Below are 20,939 nucleotides of genomic sequence, written 5' to 3'. Positions count from 1 at the left end.
ATTGCTCTTTTTAAAGAACAGACTGCAGGTCCATTAAGTTAATGGAAGGTTCAGGGATGCTAGAAGGAAGTGCAGTTCCCAGAAGGGGTACTGAGGTTTGGCTCAAATTGAACCACCAAAGTGTTTAAAGCTATTTTAAGACCAGGGTCTCTTTGAATGATGAATTGGACCAGAGGCTTAACTGGCAAGAGATAACAGTCACACATATGGTAGAGAGGAACGCAAAACTGAATAAGTAAACACTGAGGAGCTGCAGGATTTGTTATTTTGCTTATTATTATTTGTTGCTTTGTGTACTACATTCATACAGTATACCCCTTCCTTGTGTTTTCATTACAATAACAAACATGTGTTTTGTATATTTTGGTCTCATTAGCATTATTTTGGGTTAGAAAATTGGTGCACTAGTGCCCCTATGTTGTGGCAAGATACACATCCTCCCATTTTCAGAACTAGTCATTTTCATTCTAGGGTTGGTGGGAGCTATGTAATACAGATAGCAACATAAGGAGCAGACTTAAATATTTGCATTTTCTACCAGGATCTTAGGTTCATCCCTAGAGGGCCACAGTGGCTGCAGGTTTGTGCTCCACTCTAATTTCTTAAACAGGTGCCAGTCCTACCCCATAACAGAACTAGTTCTTTAATTTATTGGCTTTCGTGCTGCCACATGAAATTCTGTCAGTTTAATTGGGTAGATCTCCCTAGGCATGTATAGAATAGAAGCCGCAAACACTACTATTGTGCCAAAGCTGTAGAACACTTTACTGTACTGCTTGAGCCAGTACCCCAGGTGCTTGATTAGGTGGCCCTGCCTTCTTTGGCTGTACAAACAGGAGGCAAGGGAAGATCAATAAAATACTACTTATACACAAAATATTATCATACCAGTAACGGTGTACTGCACGATAACGTGCAGTGAATACACTTGACTTATAGTTTTCATCCTCTTTCTCCATACGTTTAGCATTCGTTTGCTTAGAGGTTGATGCACTTGCTGCTTCATGAGTAGCTCTTCTTTTCTCCACCCTAGTGGCCCACTTCTTCTCTTCTTCCGTTGGCATCTTTTCGTGTTAAAACTGATTCACTTAAGCTGGCACTTAAGTCTTCAATCTGCCTCAAGAATGATTTAAGATATGAAGAGGTAGGGGAAGTGACCACGAAGGTGGTAAGGAATGAGAACGATGCCCGTACGCATGCGGCACACCGCTGCCCTGCTGGCTGCTGCCGAGAGTCGATTCTACAATAAAATAAAATAAAAATAAAAAGAGTAATAAAAATCATCACCCTGAAAGCGGACAGTAGATGTCACGTAGTATATGTGTGCCAAATTTCAGGCCACAGGTGATTAGCCACGGTAGCTTATTATATAAGAAGATTGTAGATATTTCCTTTCCAAGGATGTCACACAAATGATTTGTGGCCTGGTGCAGATTAATAATTCTCAGTCCTTCTTTTTCCTTCTTCCATTTCTTTTCACATACTTTATTAAAACAGAAACTTTATGATAAACACAAACAGGAGTAAATGAGACCAAATCAGATGGTGAGCAGCTGGTTAAAAATAAGCATTCAAAACCAGTGAATGCAGCTGTTTAAGACTGAAGGAAACAATTAACGGTTAATAATCTTAACAATCAAGCTAACTAAAATGAGGGGTATTATGTTGCTTGAGCAATAATTAACTTATATTGTGTATGCTACTATTTCAAGGATCTATCAAATCGTAGAAATCATGAAGTCCCTTAGATATGTAATAAGTAATATTACCCTACATTTTTGTACAAATTAGCAGAGTTTACATATTATAAACTTGTCAGTGTGGGATTTTCTCCAGTTACCTATATTTTCCATCTTCTTCATGAGGGCATATGGATGAATTTGATTACAAACTTTACATTGCCTGAATGTGAGTGATCCCTTTGATTGAAGGAGTTTCTTATCCATGGTTGATTTTTACCTTGTGCTTAATGTTGTTGACATTTGCTCTGCACACTTCAGTAACAAACAGGATTAAATGGGTTTGGGAAATAGACGAATACTATGTAGATATTCACTGATGCAGTGTATACCTATTCTGTCAATTTAGTCGGGTAGATCTCTCTAGACATGTAAAGAATAAAAGCCCCATACTACTATTTTGCCAAAGCTGTGGAGCATTGGTGGTATAGTGGTTAGCATAGCTGCCTTCCAAGCAGTTGACCCGGGTTTGATTCCCGGCCAATGCAAGTGCAATTTCCCAGCAGTACTTAAGTTGAAGTTTTAAAGTGTTCTACAGCTTCTATTTTTTTTTTTTAAAGCTGTAGAACACTTTAAAGCTTCAGCTTAAGTACTGCTGGAGCCAGTAACCCCAGCTGTATGATTAAGTGGCCCTACCTCCTTTGGCTGTACATACAAGTCAGATCAATTATCAATAACAACGTTAAATATAACAAAATAACAAAGAATATAATAAAATTAACAAAATACAAACAGAATAATAAACCAAAACTAGAACCAAAAACATAATACCATATACATGATTATAGTTAAATAACATTGCAAAATGTGATGGCTGTGTTGTTCCTGCCCATAAATCCCAACCATTCTATTCAAACCAACATATATACAGTATCTGAACTGACCTATATATCCAAATGGATGTATTCCAACCAATGTATATATCTGGATGAATGTATCTGAATGGAAATATATAGATATATATCTAAAACGATCTATTTACACCAGTATATATGTAAACCGAAGTATATCAACCAATTTATACACTCACCAGCCATTTTATTAGGTACACCTTGCTAGTACCAGATTGGACCCCCTTGTGCCTTCAGAACTTCTGTAATTCTTCATGGCATAGATTCAACAAAGTTCTGGAAACATTCCTCAGGGATTTTGGTTCACATTGACATGATAGCATCATACTGTTGCTGCAGATTTGTCAGTGGCAAATCCATGATGCAAATCTCCCATTCCAACACATCTGAAAGGTGCTCTGTTGGATTGAGATCTGGAGACTGTGGAGGCCAATTGAGTAAAGTGAAATCACTGTCATGATCAAGAAACTAGTTGGAGACGATCTGAGCCTTGTGATATGGTGTGTTATCTTGCTGGAAGTAGCCATCACAAGATGGGTACACAGCAGTCATAAAGGGATGGATATGCGACATGGTCAGCAATAATACTCAGTTAGGCTGTGGCATTCAAATGATGCTCAGTTGGCACCAAGAAAATATCCCCCACACCATTACACCACCAACAACACCAGCCAGAACCACTAATACAAGGCAGGATGGATTCAAACTGTAATGTTGCTGACGCCAAATTCTTATCCAACTTTGCAAAAAGTTGCAGCAGAAATTGAGACTCATCAGACCAGGCAATTTTTTTCAATCTTCTATTGTCCAATTTTGATGAGCATATGCGAATTGTGGCCTCATTTGTCTGTTCTTCACCGACAGGAGTTGCACCTGTGTGGTCTTCTGCTGCTGTAGCCCATCTGCTTCAATGTTCAATTTGTTGAGCATTTTGAGATGTTCTTCTGCATACCTTGGCTGTTAACGAGTGGTTATTTGAGTTACTGTCACCTTTCTATCAGTTTGAACCAGGTCTTGCAGTGATTAGATGCAAATAAATACTGATAAAGGCTTTCTATAAGCCATGAAGTCTTTGTTTCATTGTAGTGGCTGCTGCAGAGGTGTATTTTTTAGTTTTGAGGCTGCAGAATTCCCCTGTTTGTAATAGCAAAGTAAGAGTCTTTTTTTTCTTTCGATTTTTGTCTTTTGCTTTGATTTTTTCATTTTTTCTTTTCTTGTGGATAATTGCTTCCACCAGAACTGTATTGTTTTCCACTGAACTGCAAAAAAAACTCTGTTTTTTTCTTTTTTTACATCTCCCATCTTCTTTTTTTTTTTGGTCTGACATTACAAACTTCTAGCCGGCCATCTGCATCCACAGGTGGCCTGTGACAAAAATAATACTCTATATATGGCATATTATATATAAAACAAAACAATATCATACAAAAATTGTACACTGAAGTTTCATATAAATGGGTTGGTGACATATGCACAAAGCAGGACAGAGCAGGGGCTGAGAAGTACTGAGGTATGAATCATTGTGGCTCCATCTACTAAGAAATAAAAACCTTGAGATTTAATGATTGAAGTCATGAAATTGTAAAAATACAAAAATCTTGTTTAAGAGGACGAGGTTATTATTAGTGATTTCGGCCTACCAAAGAGTGAATGACAATCCGAATGCCACATAGAACAGAATATTATCTGAAAAAATAAATACATAAATCTTTATTTAGACTGCCACTACTTTTAGAAGTAAGTTATAATGTTTAATGGTAAAGATGCAGAAAATTAGACTACAGCAATAGGGTCACTAAGAAAAATGTTTACAACATGGCAAGGCTTAATATATATATAAAAAAAACCATAATGATATACTTATGAGAGGTTAATCTGATAAACACAAACTACAACCTATAATTCTGGAACTTAAGCTGTTTAATGAAATGGAAACAAAGTGCAGAGAATGGATTTTCTTGGGTATCTGTATAAAGACAATTACTTTGGTCTCATCTTCTTCTAAGTGACTCTCACTTTAACTTTTATGAGAGTGCAGCACATTTTGGTGCCTCATTGGAGCCCCACTGATTAAAATGTAAATAGAGGAATAAAAGGCTTCCAATCTACACTTGAATTAAAGCTCTTGATTACATTCCCTAACATAAGATAACATTCTAAAGCCCATTTAATCCAAATCAGGGAGGTTAGAGTAACACTGACCTCAACACTGGAGACAACTCTGGATATGGTGATATCTCAATACAGAGCTCTGTGACGAGTCAACACTCACTCAAGACTAGTCAAGCTAACATATATATCTTTGGGACTTAGACAGAAAACTGGAATACCTATTAGGAAATCATTTTGAAGAGAAGGAGTAAAATTAAATGCCACTGTTTATCAGCAAGTGGCACTCTGCAGTTGGTATATGTAATTGATTTTGTAACTTAGAATAAAAGTGTTGTGATAAGTTCCCTTGTGGAAAGCAGAAATGCTTCTTTTCTGTTATTATTTACCAAATATGTTTTAAAGTGATTCTAACTTTGTGCTTGTTTTCTGGTGAAAGGCTTTTGGAGTGACTATATCCAAATTTGTTATGTAAAACCAATAGATATGTCCATCCATCTCTGCTCTTGTCTTTTTATTCTTGTGCTCACCTGGCTGGGAAGGAGAAAATGTACACCTGGGACTTCAGTCTGACTGCACCCAGAGCTGGTTGCTTCTGTGACTCTAAATTCCCCTCTCTTGTATTACTTAGACCCGAGGCAGCACTGAGTCACAAGACAAGTGGGTATAGATACTTTACTTGTCATTACAGTCTTTAACATTCTAAATATTCTTAATGTACCAAAAGGAGAAGCAAAGCAAATGGATGTGACACTAGGGATACCAAGTCAATACTAAAATTCTAGTAACGGTACTAGCATTTTCTATGGTAGTAGTAGTGCTGAGTGAGGTGTCTGCAAGTAGGTGAATTACTTCAAAAGGCACAGAAATACACAAGAATAAACTACATGTCAAAATAGTTCACAGTTTTGATGATGCAGCACCACATCAACACATGTTGAAAAGAAAAACAGCAGAAGTCATGTCTGGAATTGCTTTGTGTTCCCACTTTTATATAGTTCTAGAAATAATTCAGAAATATATCTGCACATCCTTTGAGAGCTCAATGATATAAGTTGCAATCATTTAACTTATATTGTCACAAAGTTGTACAAGGAGATGAAATGATGATGAGATTCATTACTTTTTAACACCATGTCCTACATAGACCCAGTAAAGGAACAGAGGCTTTGCATTATTTCTCTTATTGTAAGGAGCAGCAAGTCTACAGATGTCTGTCTGAGCATCCATTCATTTTTTTAAGTGGCATATACAGTTCAGTGTTACAGGGGAAACATCACACGCATCCACAATTGTGCATATAGGACTATGAGAAACAGTGCTAACAACAGTTGTAACAAGTAAAAATCAAGGCAGGTTTCAAGTACAGGGTGGGGCATAAAGATCTCCCACATTTCAAGGGAGAACTGTGTGGGCTGTAGTGGGGATAGACAGGTGGGGTCTCATTTGGTAGGACAGAATCTACCATTTTAGTACCCATCATGAGTTGGACTGGTGAATATCCGGGCTTTGTTTTTCAAGCATATTATGAGAACAACAGTTCTGTGATAGCAATGCACAGAACATTCTGTACACGCCACACGCTTGGTCGAAATGCATCTGTACCAGGCTGGAATACAATTTTGCTATGGATTTCTAACCTTTGGGCAACTGGGTCCACACTGAAAAGAAAATCACCTGGCAGACCTAGGACCGTTAGAACGCCAGAAAATGTGGAAGCAGTAGGGGCATCCAGCCAGCAATCACCAAGGCGTTCCGTTTGTAAGCATACCATGGCACTGGGGATATCAAGTCAGAGTTTGAGAAGTATTCTGTATGCTGTTTTAAAACTGCATTCTTACAAAATGATGTTGGCTCAAGAATTAATTGAGAGAGATCATGCCAACTGCAGAGCCCTAAGTGCGGAATTTCTTGAACAGGTTCCTGGTGCAGCTTTTCTTCTGAGTACCAATGAGGCTCACTTCCATATCATTGGAGCCATAAACAAGCAGAATGTTCGCTACTGGGATGAACATAATCCTCATGAACTCCACAAACGACTGTTCCACTCTCTTTGTGTAACTGTTTGGTGTGCAGTTGCTGACTTTGGTGTGATCGGCCCATACTTTTTTGAGGAAGGTGGTGCAACAGTAATTGTGACCTCAAACTGGTATGTTGAAATGTTGGAGACCTTTCTGCGCCCGAAACTGTACGATGTGGATACAGAACATGTGTGGTTTCAACAGGACAGGGCCACAGCTCACACAGCATGACATTCGCTAGGAGTGTTGAGGGAAATGTTCCCTGGGCATTTGATCTCTTTAAGGGGAGATGTGGGGTGGCCGGCACAGTCACCAGATTTAAGCCCATGTGACTTTTTCCTTTGGGGATACTTAAAGGAAAAGTTTTCAAACATTATCCTTGATCTCCTGAGGATTTGAAGGAAAGGATCAGACAGGAAATCAACGCCATTCCGCCTGAGATGACCCGGAGAGTGATGGTGAACTTCCGGAACGTCTTCAGCAATGTATTGCCAACGACGGCCGCCATTTGTCTGATATGATTTTTAAAACCCATTAAAACAAAACTGTTTTTATGTACTTTTCAGAAATATACAATTTTTTTAGATAGCTTTGTTCATTTTTATACCCCTTCAAAATGTTGGAGATCTTTATGCCCCACCCTGTAGATATATGACTTGTCTACACCTGCAGTAATATGAACTTCTCCTTTTATTAGTACCAAAATAAAATGAATTTAGTGCTCAATGCTTTGAACCTCAAAGTACATTACCTTATCAATAAGACATGTACTGCACAAAAAAATCTGTGCAATTGTAAATTAAATGCCAGAAATAAGCATTCGATTAACTCCACACGATGCCTCTCAGTTGGCTGATTAATCACACTTGCTGGTACACAATGCTTAGCAGCAAATTCAATAACTACACACTTCTCCTATGGTATTAGCCAATTCTGGGAATTTCTGAACCCCCTCCCCCCCCATATTGCTATATAATTTATGAACGGGAGTACCTCTGTGCACCCCACATTTGATTGGAGGAAAATGATGAACAAATTTAAAATAATTTATCAAAGAAGAAAAACACACAAAGGAGCATTAAGTAATGTGAGAACCTAAAGTAACAAATCAATAACTGGAAGCAGCCCTGTCTGTCAATGGTGGAAGTAAACAGTGTTAAATCTGTTGTGCGGTGGCTTGTCCACTTCTCCTCTATGGTGTAAAAAAGGCTGTGCAATAAACAAACATGCTCTCAAAATCACCTCTTAAACTGTATCTACTTCTCTTTCTCTGACCTTAGATTCTGATCACATTATATTTTTGCCAGTTTGAACTCTTGACTAAGTCACAGCGCGATTCTAAGCTAAAATGCTTTATAAGCATCTTAACAATTAATTCCATGAGCCTTAACTGATTTTTATTCCCCAAAACCATTTCCAGGGCTGGGATTGCATTCCAAAAGCCCTGCATCCTCCTCCACAGAGTTTTCTCTGGTGGCTCCAGCTCTCCAGTCCCCAGTATCTGTTAATGAGCCAAGTATCCTTTGTTTTTAAGGCCCAACTGCTGTTTAATATAAAACACAGCACTACACTTATTCTTATAAAAGCCCTGTGCCGCCAGCATATGGTCCAAGGAGATCCTTTCTGTCCCCAGCCCATCTTCCTTAAACTCTTTAGCAGATTAGTGCAGTCCATGAAAGCACTGGGGCATTTACACTTGAGATACAGAGCCTCCTCTAATGGATGATTATCCGATTTAAATTGCATGTAGAGAGAAGGTAAACAACCCTCTTGTGGTAGTCAACTGATCTTATCATAAATACGCTTCCTCCTTTTAAACACAGGAATAAATGGCTTGTCTCAGATCTTGCCCTAGGATTTTAATGGGACTGAGGTCATGAGTCAGTCCTGGCCATTCTGATATGCTTAATGTCTTTTGTTGAAGCCACTATGCCATTGATTTACTCCTGGGGTTGGAATCTTTTTCATGCTGTTTTCATTTGAGCTTCATTTGAGCTCCAGATCACAGACAGTTACCACAATATTCCCCTGTTTAAATTTTAAGACTTAGAATTCATTGGTCTTCAATAACTGCAAACCATCCTCGTGCCGATGCAGCAAAGTAGACACACATCATGTTTTTTCTCTTTATACTCAGTTTTTGATGTTGCTAGTGTGCAGTGCTTTGTTTTATCTACATATAAAAGTAATGAAATTTACCTTAAAATTTCAAATAATATTTCTTTAAATTTTGACATGCAGATTTGTTTTTGGAGAGCAGTGGTTTCCTACATGGTAACTTCACATAAACAAAGCTTTTTCAGTGTTTTTCCTATTGTACTCATGTAGCCAGACAGTATCAACTATAAGAGAGGCCTGCATATCCTTAGTGGTCTCCTTTGGGATCTTCGTCACATCATTGAACACTGAACATCATGTTCTTGCAGTGATCTCTGCAGGATGTTCACTTCTTATGAGGGTAATATCACTAATGAATGGCTTCCATTTGTTCAAAATGGCTTTTAACAGCATAGTTAAAGGTTTTAATGAATATTGTGCATTCAGCGCACACTAGTCTTTTCTCCTCTATTCATGTAAAATATCTGTTTAGATTGCTACTTGTTTTAGATTTATTCTAAGACCAGTGTGTTAGTAGTCTACATATAGTATATGTATGTATTTTTCCATTTATATGTCTTAATATGTAATATAACCATATAAGTACCTCCATAATGCATTTTTAATCCTCAGCCCTGGCAAAACTGCTGTATTATAAAAAATAAGGCACTGAAAATGAATACAGCATACTCTAGCACACCGATTAATCATTCTCAACTATACATTCAGTTATTTGGTAAAAAAAAAAAAAAAAACATTTTCATAATTATTGACAATATAATAAAACACGAAAGGTTTGTGTGTCCTGTCCCTAAGAGCAAACTGATTGGTCAGTGTGGCTTTGGTGATGAGAAGAAAAAGTGTGAAACGCATGAGTAGTAAAGGGGCACACTTAGAGAGACCCCTTCAAACACGGGTCACGGGTGTCTGCTGGAGCTAATCCCAGCCAACACAGGGTGCAAGGCAGGAACAAATCCCAGGCACCACAGGGCACACACACACACCCCAAGCACACACTAGGGACAATTTAGGATCGCCAATGCACCTAACCTGCATGTCTTTGGACTGTGGGAGGAAACCCACACATAAACATGGGGAGAACATGCAAACTCCACGCAGGGAGGACCCGGGAAGCAAACCCAGGTCTCCTTACTGCGAGGCAGCAGTGCTACCACTGTGCCACTGCGCCGCCCTTGCTTCGTTTATTTCTTTGGATACCTGATGTCAGATTTGAGGTTAGAGTGACAGGATGTATGTTTACATTGCCTGTTTTATCCTAGCTAATTCTAACTTCTCTGTTTTATAAACAACAACGTTCACTTTTGAGTTTAACATTTATTCATGAATCTCAATTATTTTCTCAAATTATATCTGAGTGCAACATTAACTTGTGACTAAAGGACAAAGTGATTATAAATAACAGTCATTGGGTCTACCTGGGTTTAATTTCTTTTTGGTACTGTAGTTTTAGCTAAACTAGATGGATGTTAAAGAAGTAAAACTTTATTTAAATTTTATATTTGCTGAATTAGCTGAAATCATTATATATTATCATACCTGCATTCCCAATAAAAAATAAATATATTCTACCGAAGAAAATCTCTCTCTTCCTTTCATTTTATTATGTTTGCTTACATTGACTGCTATGCCATTATTTTATTTGTGTGTTGTGTCTGTGTCAGTGATTATCTAAAGTGAAGGATATAGGATTATAGGTTGCATTCACATGTAGCTGTAAAATAAGTTTACATTTCAAAAAAAAAATTACAGTTGTCCTGAGTTATAAAAACAGCCTTAAGTACCGACACCTATTGAATGTTAAGGTTTAAAGAACTTGTGTGGCAGTTAAAAACTTCATTTATGAAAAAGCTTCAAACAGAACATATTCTGTAAAAAAGTTTATTCTCAAATTTTGTTATTGTGATTACAATTGAGTTGATGAATTCGTGTTACTGAAAGTTTCTTAAATTTCACAGATTCTATCTATTCCTTAGTGTGACAGAACCCACAGTAAGCACCGATAACCTTCCATAACATGCCACATCTATATGCACATCTGTATTGTAGTGCCTACTTCTGCCAGTTTTGTTATAAAGGACTCAAGATATTTTGTTTTCTAAGTGTGTCTGAATTTTTTTGTTAGAAAAAATCCAGATTCTGATAAGGTCTATGCAATTGAAGGACTTTTTGCTTATCGCTCCATTGTTCATGGCCATAGTTTCCAATCTAGTGACTATACAGCTAACTTTATCAAAAAAAGACTATGAGTTTAAATTTTCCTCAGCACAATCTAAATCAGAGCCCATGGTCTGTAATGTGTTAGTGCAATTGTCTGAGGAGGTCCATAAGGATTTTGGGGACCTCTTTTTTCATTGCTATAATGCTTGGTCCTTGTAATCATCCACCTACACTGAGCAGTACAGACGTCTTAAAATGGGCATACACTGCATCATTTTGGCACGATTTTAAAGTCTGATATGCAGTCGCTAAACAATTTTCCGTGTCAGCCCAAATTTCATCTTCATCAGTCATAGTTTCACATACAGTATAAGAGTGGCTGCGATGCCCAATAGCCTCTCACGATTGGGCTGTCGCACAATCAAAATAATTTCCATCATAAAAATTTCAGTTGGCTGTGTGGTGTGAGCAGTCTCACAGGATGATATTCTGATGTCATTATCAAACTTACCAATATTAATTGTTCAGAAACCACAATGACAGTGCATCGGACATGTATAGTTTGTGCATCTACATTGTGGCATGTCAATCAGACTGAACATGCATGTGTAGTTTGAGCACATATACAACTGGTGACTCTTATAATGCAATGTTAGTAGTTGCTTGATCAAAATTTATAAAAATTGCCAAAATGCATTTTAGATGCATACAGGTAAGCAACACAACAATTGCTTGAAAGCAACTCTTCTATGTCCACTATGTTGAAATATTCTTGTGTGAAGGGTGACCCTTCTGAAATGAGACGTTGTAATGAACAGGATCCAAAAACAAAGATGTCTGTTCAGTCTTAAAGGCACCCTTAGCTATTATCTGGTTTCATAACTGTTGGCAGTGATGTCAGCCTCAAAACATTCCTTCTAGACATCGTCACACATTTACATCTGAGGATCACCTTTATGGTTTATCATTAGTAAGCAGTACCACCCAGGGATAAGAGGGGGCACTGTTGCTAATGGTATAGTCTGTTTCTGTTCCCACAGCACAGAGAAGATGCCCTGTGTGGGCAACTGATTCCACCCTGTCTGGTTGAAGAACTACGGTACATATTTGAGGTGCTCCTGGAAGGTGGTGTATCATTTGCACAAAAACTCAGATGGAAATGAAACTCTACTCCAGACCTGACACCCAGATTACAGGAGGCATAGCAGCCCTATATATTTTTGCTTGTATCATTGAGCAAAAATTTTGTTGTGTTTCTCCTTATTGATTAAATAGAGCACCCCAACATTTATTTTGGATCCTGTGTCATTCCTCAGATGACCACAACATCTATAAGCTTCTTACACATTTTGCTGGTAATTTCTCACATTCTTTAGTTGAAATTTTTTTTAGTTGTCAAGATTCCCTTTATCAATAGCACATTCTTTTTCTCTTTTCCAAGTTTCCAATTGGATCAGGACACATTGCTATTCAATCCAACACAGTCCATTATTTCCTTTTTTTAACCATTGTTTTGTACTATTGGATGTATGCTTTGGGACATTGTCCTACTGGTGGATCCATGATTATGGCCCATATCCAGTCTTCTGATACTGGTTTGCATACTCCACTTTAAAATGTCTTAGAGGCTATGTTTCTGCTATTTATTTGTTTTTTTACTGTTGAACAGATGTAAATAACACAAGTGCTTGCAGTTACTGTTTAAAACCGATTTGTTTAGTTGGGTGGTTGAGGGCGACATGCACCCATTGAATTTTAAGTGCTATGAAGCACCAATACATGGTTGAAATTTCAGGTGCAGGCAGGTACATAATGGAAGAGATTGAATAGGACAATAACAGCTGCATGGCAGTTCCAAACTGCTATATGGAATAGGTCAGTGAAATAATAGCTTAGAAGAAACATACTGTAGCTTGATAGTCCTCAGATTTCATTTCCTTAATATGTTTGAGACCTCCAGCATCATGAAGCAGGAAAGCAGCCCCTCAATATTATGAAACATCTACCATATTTAACTGCAGGGTTTTCATTTCTTTATAAAACCAATTGTGTTGCCTATGGAAAATTACCTAACCTGAATTGCTTCTCTTTTATCATGGGGTCCTCCTTGACCTCTGACCAAAAAGCCATTCTTGGTTTAGCATGCGCTGCACAGTTTCAAATGAAACCACCACTCCAGCTCTGTTTGGATGTTTCACATGGTGTTTTTCTTGCAGTTTGCGTTTCAAAACCTCTTTCATCAAAACTTATAATTAAAACGGCAAATTCTGGAAACAGGAAAACACTTTGAAGATCCATATGTACCTTTTTACATATTTATGTTTGATGAGAATTGCTTTCTCCGATGACCTCAAATGGAATTCTTGTCTTTGGCATTATCAATAAGAAACAGGGAATGAAAGTGGCCTTTTTTTAAGCATTAAAGCTATCATTCATTGTGCAATTCTTGTAATGACAGTACTGGCAATTTATTGTAGGTGAGTTTAATTTTACAGCAATGATAATCTATTTCTTCTGATCAAATGGATTTCAAAAGAAATCCAATAATTGTGTCACAGGAGCTTTTCAGTTTTTACACAATTTTTAATTGTTACCTTTTGATTCTGTGTTTGCCCTGAGGTTGGCTGGCGCCCTGCCCAGGGTTTGTTCCTGCTTTGCGCCCTGTGTTGGCTGGGATTGGCTCCAGCAGATCCCCGTGACCATGTGTTAGGATATAGCGGGTTGGAAAATGACTGACTGACTGACTGATTCTGTGTTGCTCGGTATCAAACAAATCAGTGTACTCAGACCAAAACTGCTCACTTTTTTCAGGCCATGTCATATATAACACACCCACATTCAAGGGTGCCAATAATATTGGCCACACCACTAGCAATTGGATAAATGTCTAGTTATTGTGATTTTTTTTTTTTTTTTTAGCCTAATTAGGTAGTAATTAACCTAATTTAGATCATCTTTAAATCATTGGTTATTATCTGTGTACTCCCCATGGGTAACTTCTTAATTCATTCACTACAGAGATCTACTAAGTAGTCCATTGTTTGTAATTTGTAATATAAAAATTTGCTGCATTGCCACTCAACCATATCCAATTAGAAATATGCACCTTTTTTAAGGCTTTGTAAAATCTTTTTTTTTTTTTTTTACAATTTTCCATTCTAAAATTAAATTTGCTATTTTAGCTTTGTCACATTCCTTCCTAAAATATACAGTGACAGATTTTATATTATGATCACTAGATGCTAATCGCTTAAAAACCAAGTATGAGAAATCATTTGTATGCACATGAGTGAGTACTGTGGTAAACTGCTCCTCCATCCTGGGTCACTTACTACCAGGGAAGACTCCTTGTGACTGTGGCTAGGATGTTGTCTGTCTGAACCAGGAGGTGTTTCTGTGGAGTGACAGCAGTGGCCCCGCTTTCTTATGTTTGTTAAATTAACATGTTGTTAAATGGAATACTTGTATTTTCAATTTTTTAATCTGCCTTATGATTAACTTATCTGGTACAATATTACTTTTTACTTGACACACAGCACATATTTTATTGCATGCTCATTTTTGCTTGGAGCTTATGCTCTTAATAAGCCAACATTAATTCCTACAGCAATATTGTAGCAGTTAATGAATGATAAAACCTAATTTTGTTTATCTTCTTAACCTACGGTAGAGCCACCAAGCAGTACTTAGCCAAATTCTGTATATAAATGAAAACAATAATTGAATTTATTTTGAGAAACTATGAAGATATTTAAAATATATAATCTTACTATTTTCTACTATTTATTCAAAGCTAGGATAAATATGATTAAGGAATTACAAAATGAGACAACTAAAATGTGGAACATTACTGATAACAAATCCTCCTTTTTCTCAGCATATTAACTCTTGAACTACATTTGGAAAACTACAATCTAATTCTTGTAAAAAAGCAAGTTATAATTCTTCATTAAATAAACATTTTGCATATTGTTGAGGGATCAAAATAATCCTTAATCAACACTTCATCATTATCATGAGTTTTTCACTTTTAGTAGCTACAGTATATTTTCATAAATTAGTGCCTAATCCTCTGAAAGCCTTCAGCCATTCATCTAGTTTTGAACATTATAAAAGTAGTATGCCATTTCTTGCTTCCAGTTTCCTGTATTAAAGTTTTAATACAGTACATTCTTCAGGCAAATGACTCCAATGTGGTCTTGTATCAGTCTTAGTGTGGCCATTATGATGAACACATATGGAGGGTTTAGTAATTGTTGGAAGAATGATATTTTGCAGAAACACTTTATTTTTTGTTTTTTTGGTTTCAGTTCAGATTTCAGTTCCAGCTTATATTTAAAAATGTTGAGAACCAGAATGTAATTATTTTATTAACCCCCTTTACTTATGGGGCAGAGTGGTGGCTCTGAGGCTAGGGACCTGCGCTGGCAATCAGAAGGTTGAGGATTCAAATCCAGTAGACACCAAAAGTGACACTACTTCATTGGGCTCTTGAGCAAGGCCCTTAACCTGCAATTGCTCCGTCCTGGGTATGACATTAACCTGCATGTAGGCCCCCTGTAGGGTTGGTGGCAGAATTGGCACTCCAGCCACCATAAAAAAAACCTCACACTGTTCCATTCCATCTGAACTAGTGTGGTGCTGAGGTGTCACCCGTTGCATGGCTGCACTCAGGTCTTAACCTGAGATGCTGAGTTGGTTTGTCATGTGGTGGGTGCGGCAATATTAGCACATGCTCCTAACCTAGTCACATAGTGAGAACATTGAGGAGGTTGTTAACTGCACTACTGACTACATCAACTTCTGTATGGACATTGTAGTTCCAGTAAGAACAGTACGCTGCTATGCTAACAACAAGCCATGGATTACAAGTGATATCAAGGGCCTTTTGAACCAAAAGAATAGGGCTTTTAAAAGTGGTGATCAGCATGAGCTCAAGCGCGTGCAGAAAGAACTTCGAGTCCAGCTCAGGGCAGCGAAAGAGCAGTACAGGAGGAAACTGGAGCAAAAGTTGCAGAATAACAGCATGAAGGAAGTGTAGGATGGGATGAAGATCATCGCTGGATGCAGCTCGAAGCAGGGTGCCTCCATCGAGAGAGACAGGGAGAAAGCAAACCTGATTTTTTAGCAGGTTTGACTACCCTAACCCACTCTCACTTTCACCTCAGAGTACTGCATCCTCCACCCATCCTTCTGCTGATACCAGCATTGGAGAGAGTTTCCCCCACCCACAATTACAGCAGCCCAGGTAAGCAGAGAGCTGAGGAAACTTCATGCCAGCAAAGCAGTGGGTCCAAATGGAGTATCGCCACGACTGTTGAAGGCGTCTATCTATCTATCTATCTATCTATCTATCTATCTATCTATCTATCTATCTATCTATCTATCTATCTATCTATCTATCTATCTATCTATCTATCTATCTATCTATCTATCTATCTATCTATCTAACCTCTCTCTCTCACTCTTTATTTAGTCAAAGTTTATCTTGATAATGTCAAAGACAAAGGAGGAACTATTCTAGGATGGGATGCCACTTTACCACAGAGATACATACATAAACACACACCATCTGTTTTATCATCTAACATGCATATCTTTTGAACTCTTTATCTCTGATGTCAGAAACAATGAAGGATAATACTGCTATGACGATACCCAGAACATCAAATGTTCTCAGACTTCTTATTATAAGTGGTTAATATTTAATACCTTTATCTCATTTCATTTTGGTAGAATGCCCAGGTAGAACAGATCTTTTGACCTTGGAACCCCTAAAGGTTTATTTTCTTCAGCTCTCACCCTGACTGGAGAGTTTGTCTTTTTCTCCTCCATGGCCATTTGGCCAGTGTTACATAACATATACATATTGTATATGTTATAAAATTGGACATTGACTTTGGATATTATAATAGGGACTTACCAAGACCCTTAATTCAATTTTAATTTATGACCACCTACCTTTCCATTCTTCCATTTCCAACTTTGTATTTAGTTATTTTTTAATAGTAATTTTTCCTGCACAATTTGTAATGCATTTAGAGTTAGACTTTTATATAAAAACGTGCTATACAAACAAATTTAGTTGTTTTGAATGGGGTGTGTGTGACCAGAGTGTGATGGTCTGGGTTGGCTGTAACGTTCCCACATCACTTCCGAGAGCCTCTTGAACCCGTAAACATTGAAAGTCATGAGCCGGGCAAATAGTTGGTGGAAATGTGTCAAGTGCTTTTAATAAGCAGCCCAAAACAAACAGTGTTCAGTATTGCAGTGCAAAGTCTACACAATAAATGAATAATTCATTAAACCCAAAGTATCCAGTAGAGGTTAAAAGCAATAAATAATTCCAATAAGACTGATGTTAAAATTACTGCAGTTTCCTCTTCTAAAAACAGCCCCAATGCCTCACTCTAAAATCTGGCATCTCTTCCGCTTATCCCATCAGGACTTTGCAGCATGAGGAGACACCCTCTGACCGGCGCAGTCTTCCCTTAAACATGGGTTCAGGGTCCCACCACCAGTCCACTGGCATTTGAAGGACACTCCTTCAAACCTCACACACATCTCCCATTCCCAGTCCGCCAGGGTTTATCCAGGACACGCCACACAATGGGACCGCTCCTACTCCTTTCTGAAGCTGCTCTAAGGCATGCCCCTTGGGACATACTCCCAATTACCTGTCTCATTTCTGGATGATACAGGCTCCTCACCATCCTGCCTCTCTCTTTTTGTGAATGCACGCTCAACCAAGCATCCTAATCAACCCCAGAGCAAGCACCTGTTCGGAGACTGCACGGTCCAGGAATCGAATATTTATTTAAAACTGCCACAGACCTCTTATAACAGGAAGAAGCATGCATAACCAGAGAAAGTCTAAGACTAAATTCTGAAAATAACATTGGGTCACAAAATGCATGTCAGAATACACAACATACCTCATCATAGATATAAAAGACTACACCCCAAAAGAGTTCAAACATGAATTTGAAGTTCTAACAAACCAAGGAACAAAACCTATGAACCCTACAGGATTGGACAGATATGGAATGTTTACTGTTGATTCATGATATTGGAAGGACCCAATGAGTCTATGGTTTCATATCACTAGATCTGACATAACCACAGGTACGGAAGAAATGGAATAGGTTATGTGTCAGTGCAGTCTGTTTTCTTATCTCTGACTATAAATAATGAAAACAGTAAAAATCTAAGAACAGATCACTGTGGTGAAATACATTTTCCTTAGAAATACATTAAATGATTCTCAATTTTCAGTGATAACATAAAAATAATGTGAAATGATACAAGATATAACTCTACATTTATCAAAATTGTGGGTCTGGGGCCAGTGGTAAATGCTACGAAATACTACGCTATCTATTAGAATGAGTATTGGGCCTTGCCCACCATTAGTAAATAAGCATATCATTTGCTTCACTAAGCAGGATTGTCTTCATCAGAGCAACTGGGTAGGGTGAGGTGACCTTGGTAAACACCTTGGTAAGCCATCATATGTTAAAGGTATGGAACACCTTTCTTTAAAAATTTTAATTGCAGCTATCTAGTAATGGAGAGTCCTCATCTTTTTATTTTACCATGAGAGAAAGTACATAGATGGGTGAGTGTTTTGGTCTGAGTGTAAAAATGTGTTGGAATTCTGCACACCCTGGGAATTTTCCCATTTAAAGCTAACAGATAAAAAGACTAGGTCGCACGCAGCACAAACGGTACAGATATCTATAACAGGTATTATACTGACAATGATGCAGGCCCGTTGTGAGTAGGTGTAAGGGGGGACAATCCTTACAAAACTCATATGTCACTTGCAGTGGCTACTTTGATCCTGTGGCCCTCGCTTTCCCCTGAATGTTTGCATGCAGTTGGTGCAGCTTATATGGCATATCAACCTGCCCAGACTTAAATTCTGACTCACCTAACTCCATTACTAGTCCATCACTCTGTAGCTGCCTTTCTCATTTGCTTTGTCTTCCACTGTGACTCACCACTCCAATTAAGAAATTGCCCTAAGCTACTCCACAATACAACAACGGAAAGTAAGCTCCACCACTATGAACAGGTTGTCTCCACCTCCTGCCTAATGCGGATGTTATGCTTTTGGTAGAGGATTCCTCCCTTAGTTTTCCAATCAAGGTTTTGTCCCCTGGCTATGCCATCTGTACTTCTTTTCCTTGTTTAGAATCAAAATACGTACAGTCTTAATTTTCTGCGAATTTTTTGCTCAAACCCAGATACTTACTGTACTAATGATTGTCAAGCCACTATTTATGCAGTATCTACAGTATACTGATTACAGGTGTCTCTTTGGTTTTATACATGACTTTGGTACATCTAGAAATATAGGAAGATTTCTCACATCCCCTGAGACTCCTACCAAATATGGCTCTTTAGTGGCTAATCTTTTATCTACGGTCCTTTAAACTTCTTCTCTAACAATTGTCAAGTGTTTAGCCAACACTGATGGAACTAATGACATCTTGAAAGGAAATGCTTTGTGTATGATTACCATGCCAAGCAGACATCTGTGTACTACTGAGCTTGTTATTTTATCTGGTCTTGATGCCAGCCCCACAATGCTTTGCTGGCCTCTAAGAACTTGTACCCTACTAATACCACCCTTAATGAAATTCAGCTAAGGAATTCTCAAGGCTGTCTCTAAACTGTGGTGCTTCCTTGATGGCTGGACTATAATGCCACAGTCTCTACTTTTTATGCTTTTCCTGTTCATGGAACAGGTTTGTAAAAGATGAGTGACATACCAGATTTTTTCAAACGCAGGACACATGTTAGTTGCAGCCTATACCAAACTATGGGAACTATTTATACATATAAAAATAGATTTTGTCCATTTACATAATACAGTGCGATTGTAAAAATGTTCAGTAAATGGGAAGAGCCTTCTGCTGCAAGATAGCCAATGCAGAAACTATGGATAAAGGCTTTCTTAAAGAAGTAATTCTACACTTTGGAATCACTTGTACTGTGGCTAGTAACTGTGGTACAAATTTTGTTAATAACACCTTTCAGGATACGTGCAAGAGACTACAGATCCACGAAGACATTCATTATACTTATCATACACACTCCACAGATTTGTTAATTAGATATATATTGTTGAAGATATATATTATAGATATGATGAAATAAAGCTACCCTGAAACTCAATCTGCAATGACACAACACTCATAAGGCCTAGGGTTTGCCCAAGGCCCTTATGCCTGTCAGGATAACACCTTCATGAGGGTTATAACAACATGAGATTCCTATGGGCTGGTCAATGGTGCAACCTGCCTCAGCCCCACGTACATGTATGGCTCTAAATAAACTACTGAGCTGTTGTCATCTACATTTTAAAGAGACACTTCTAAAGATAGCCAATGGGGGGTGCTATTCTTTCCAACCCAGGAACAAAGTCATTCCTAAAGTTTAATGAAAGTCTGCTCTCTTTTGTTGTTAAAAGAAACCTTCCCAGGTAGCACTCATCTTTCATTCCATTTTGAAATGCCAAGGGCAATCCTCCTTGTGTCATACCTCTCACTGTTGTCTGGGGCCACATTCAGGTTTTTCTGTATGGTGGTCATTTTCCTGATCTTACACAAACCCAGGCTGTTGATGGACTACAGTAGGCCAGTGATGACCCAGAAGCAACACACTCAAAGAGTTCATCTAACAAGTATGGGGAAATTCATCACATCTGTCCACCTAAGCATCACCAACATCACCACAACATATTTCACTATTGGATCATTGCCCAGCCCACATAGATATGCCTCCCTTCTCTGTTGCTTCCATTTTGTCATATCACTTTGGATTATGTTGTTATGTATGAAATATGACAGATCTCTTCTCTACTTTAACAGTAGTGCAAGTCACTAACATTGAAAATGTTTAACCCGCCCAAATAGCACTGGTAAGGTGAATAGAAT

At 38.1% G+C, this 20,939-nt stretch overlaps 1 protein-coding gene and 1 non-coding gene across 3 annotated transcripts in view; one reads left to right on the top strand and one right to left on the bottom strand.

The window, feature by feature from the left end:
* nkain2 (sodium/potassium transporting ATPase interacting 2) overlaps nucleotides 1–20,939 on the bottom strand; it is a 1,184,136-nt gene that overhangs the window by 700,694 nt on the left and 462,503 nt on the right. The window lies entirely within an intron of this gene.
* Nucleotides 2,156–2,227, top strand: trnag-ucc (transfer RNA glycine (anticodon UCC)). The gene has a single exon. It is a non-coding gene; the product is annotated as a tRNA-Gly (tRNA).

The sequence above is a fragment of the Erpetoichthys calabaricus genome, chromosome 3 (assembly GCF_900747795.2).
Source record: "Erpetoichthys calabaricus chromosome 3, fErpCal1.3, whole genome shotgun sequence".
In the NCBI taxonomy this organism is placed as follows: Eukaryota; Metazoa; Chordata; class Cladistia; order Polypteriformes; family Polypteridae; genus Erpetoichthys; species Erpetoichthys calabaricus.
This window is presented reverse-complemented; position numbering and strand designations above follow the sequence as displayed.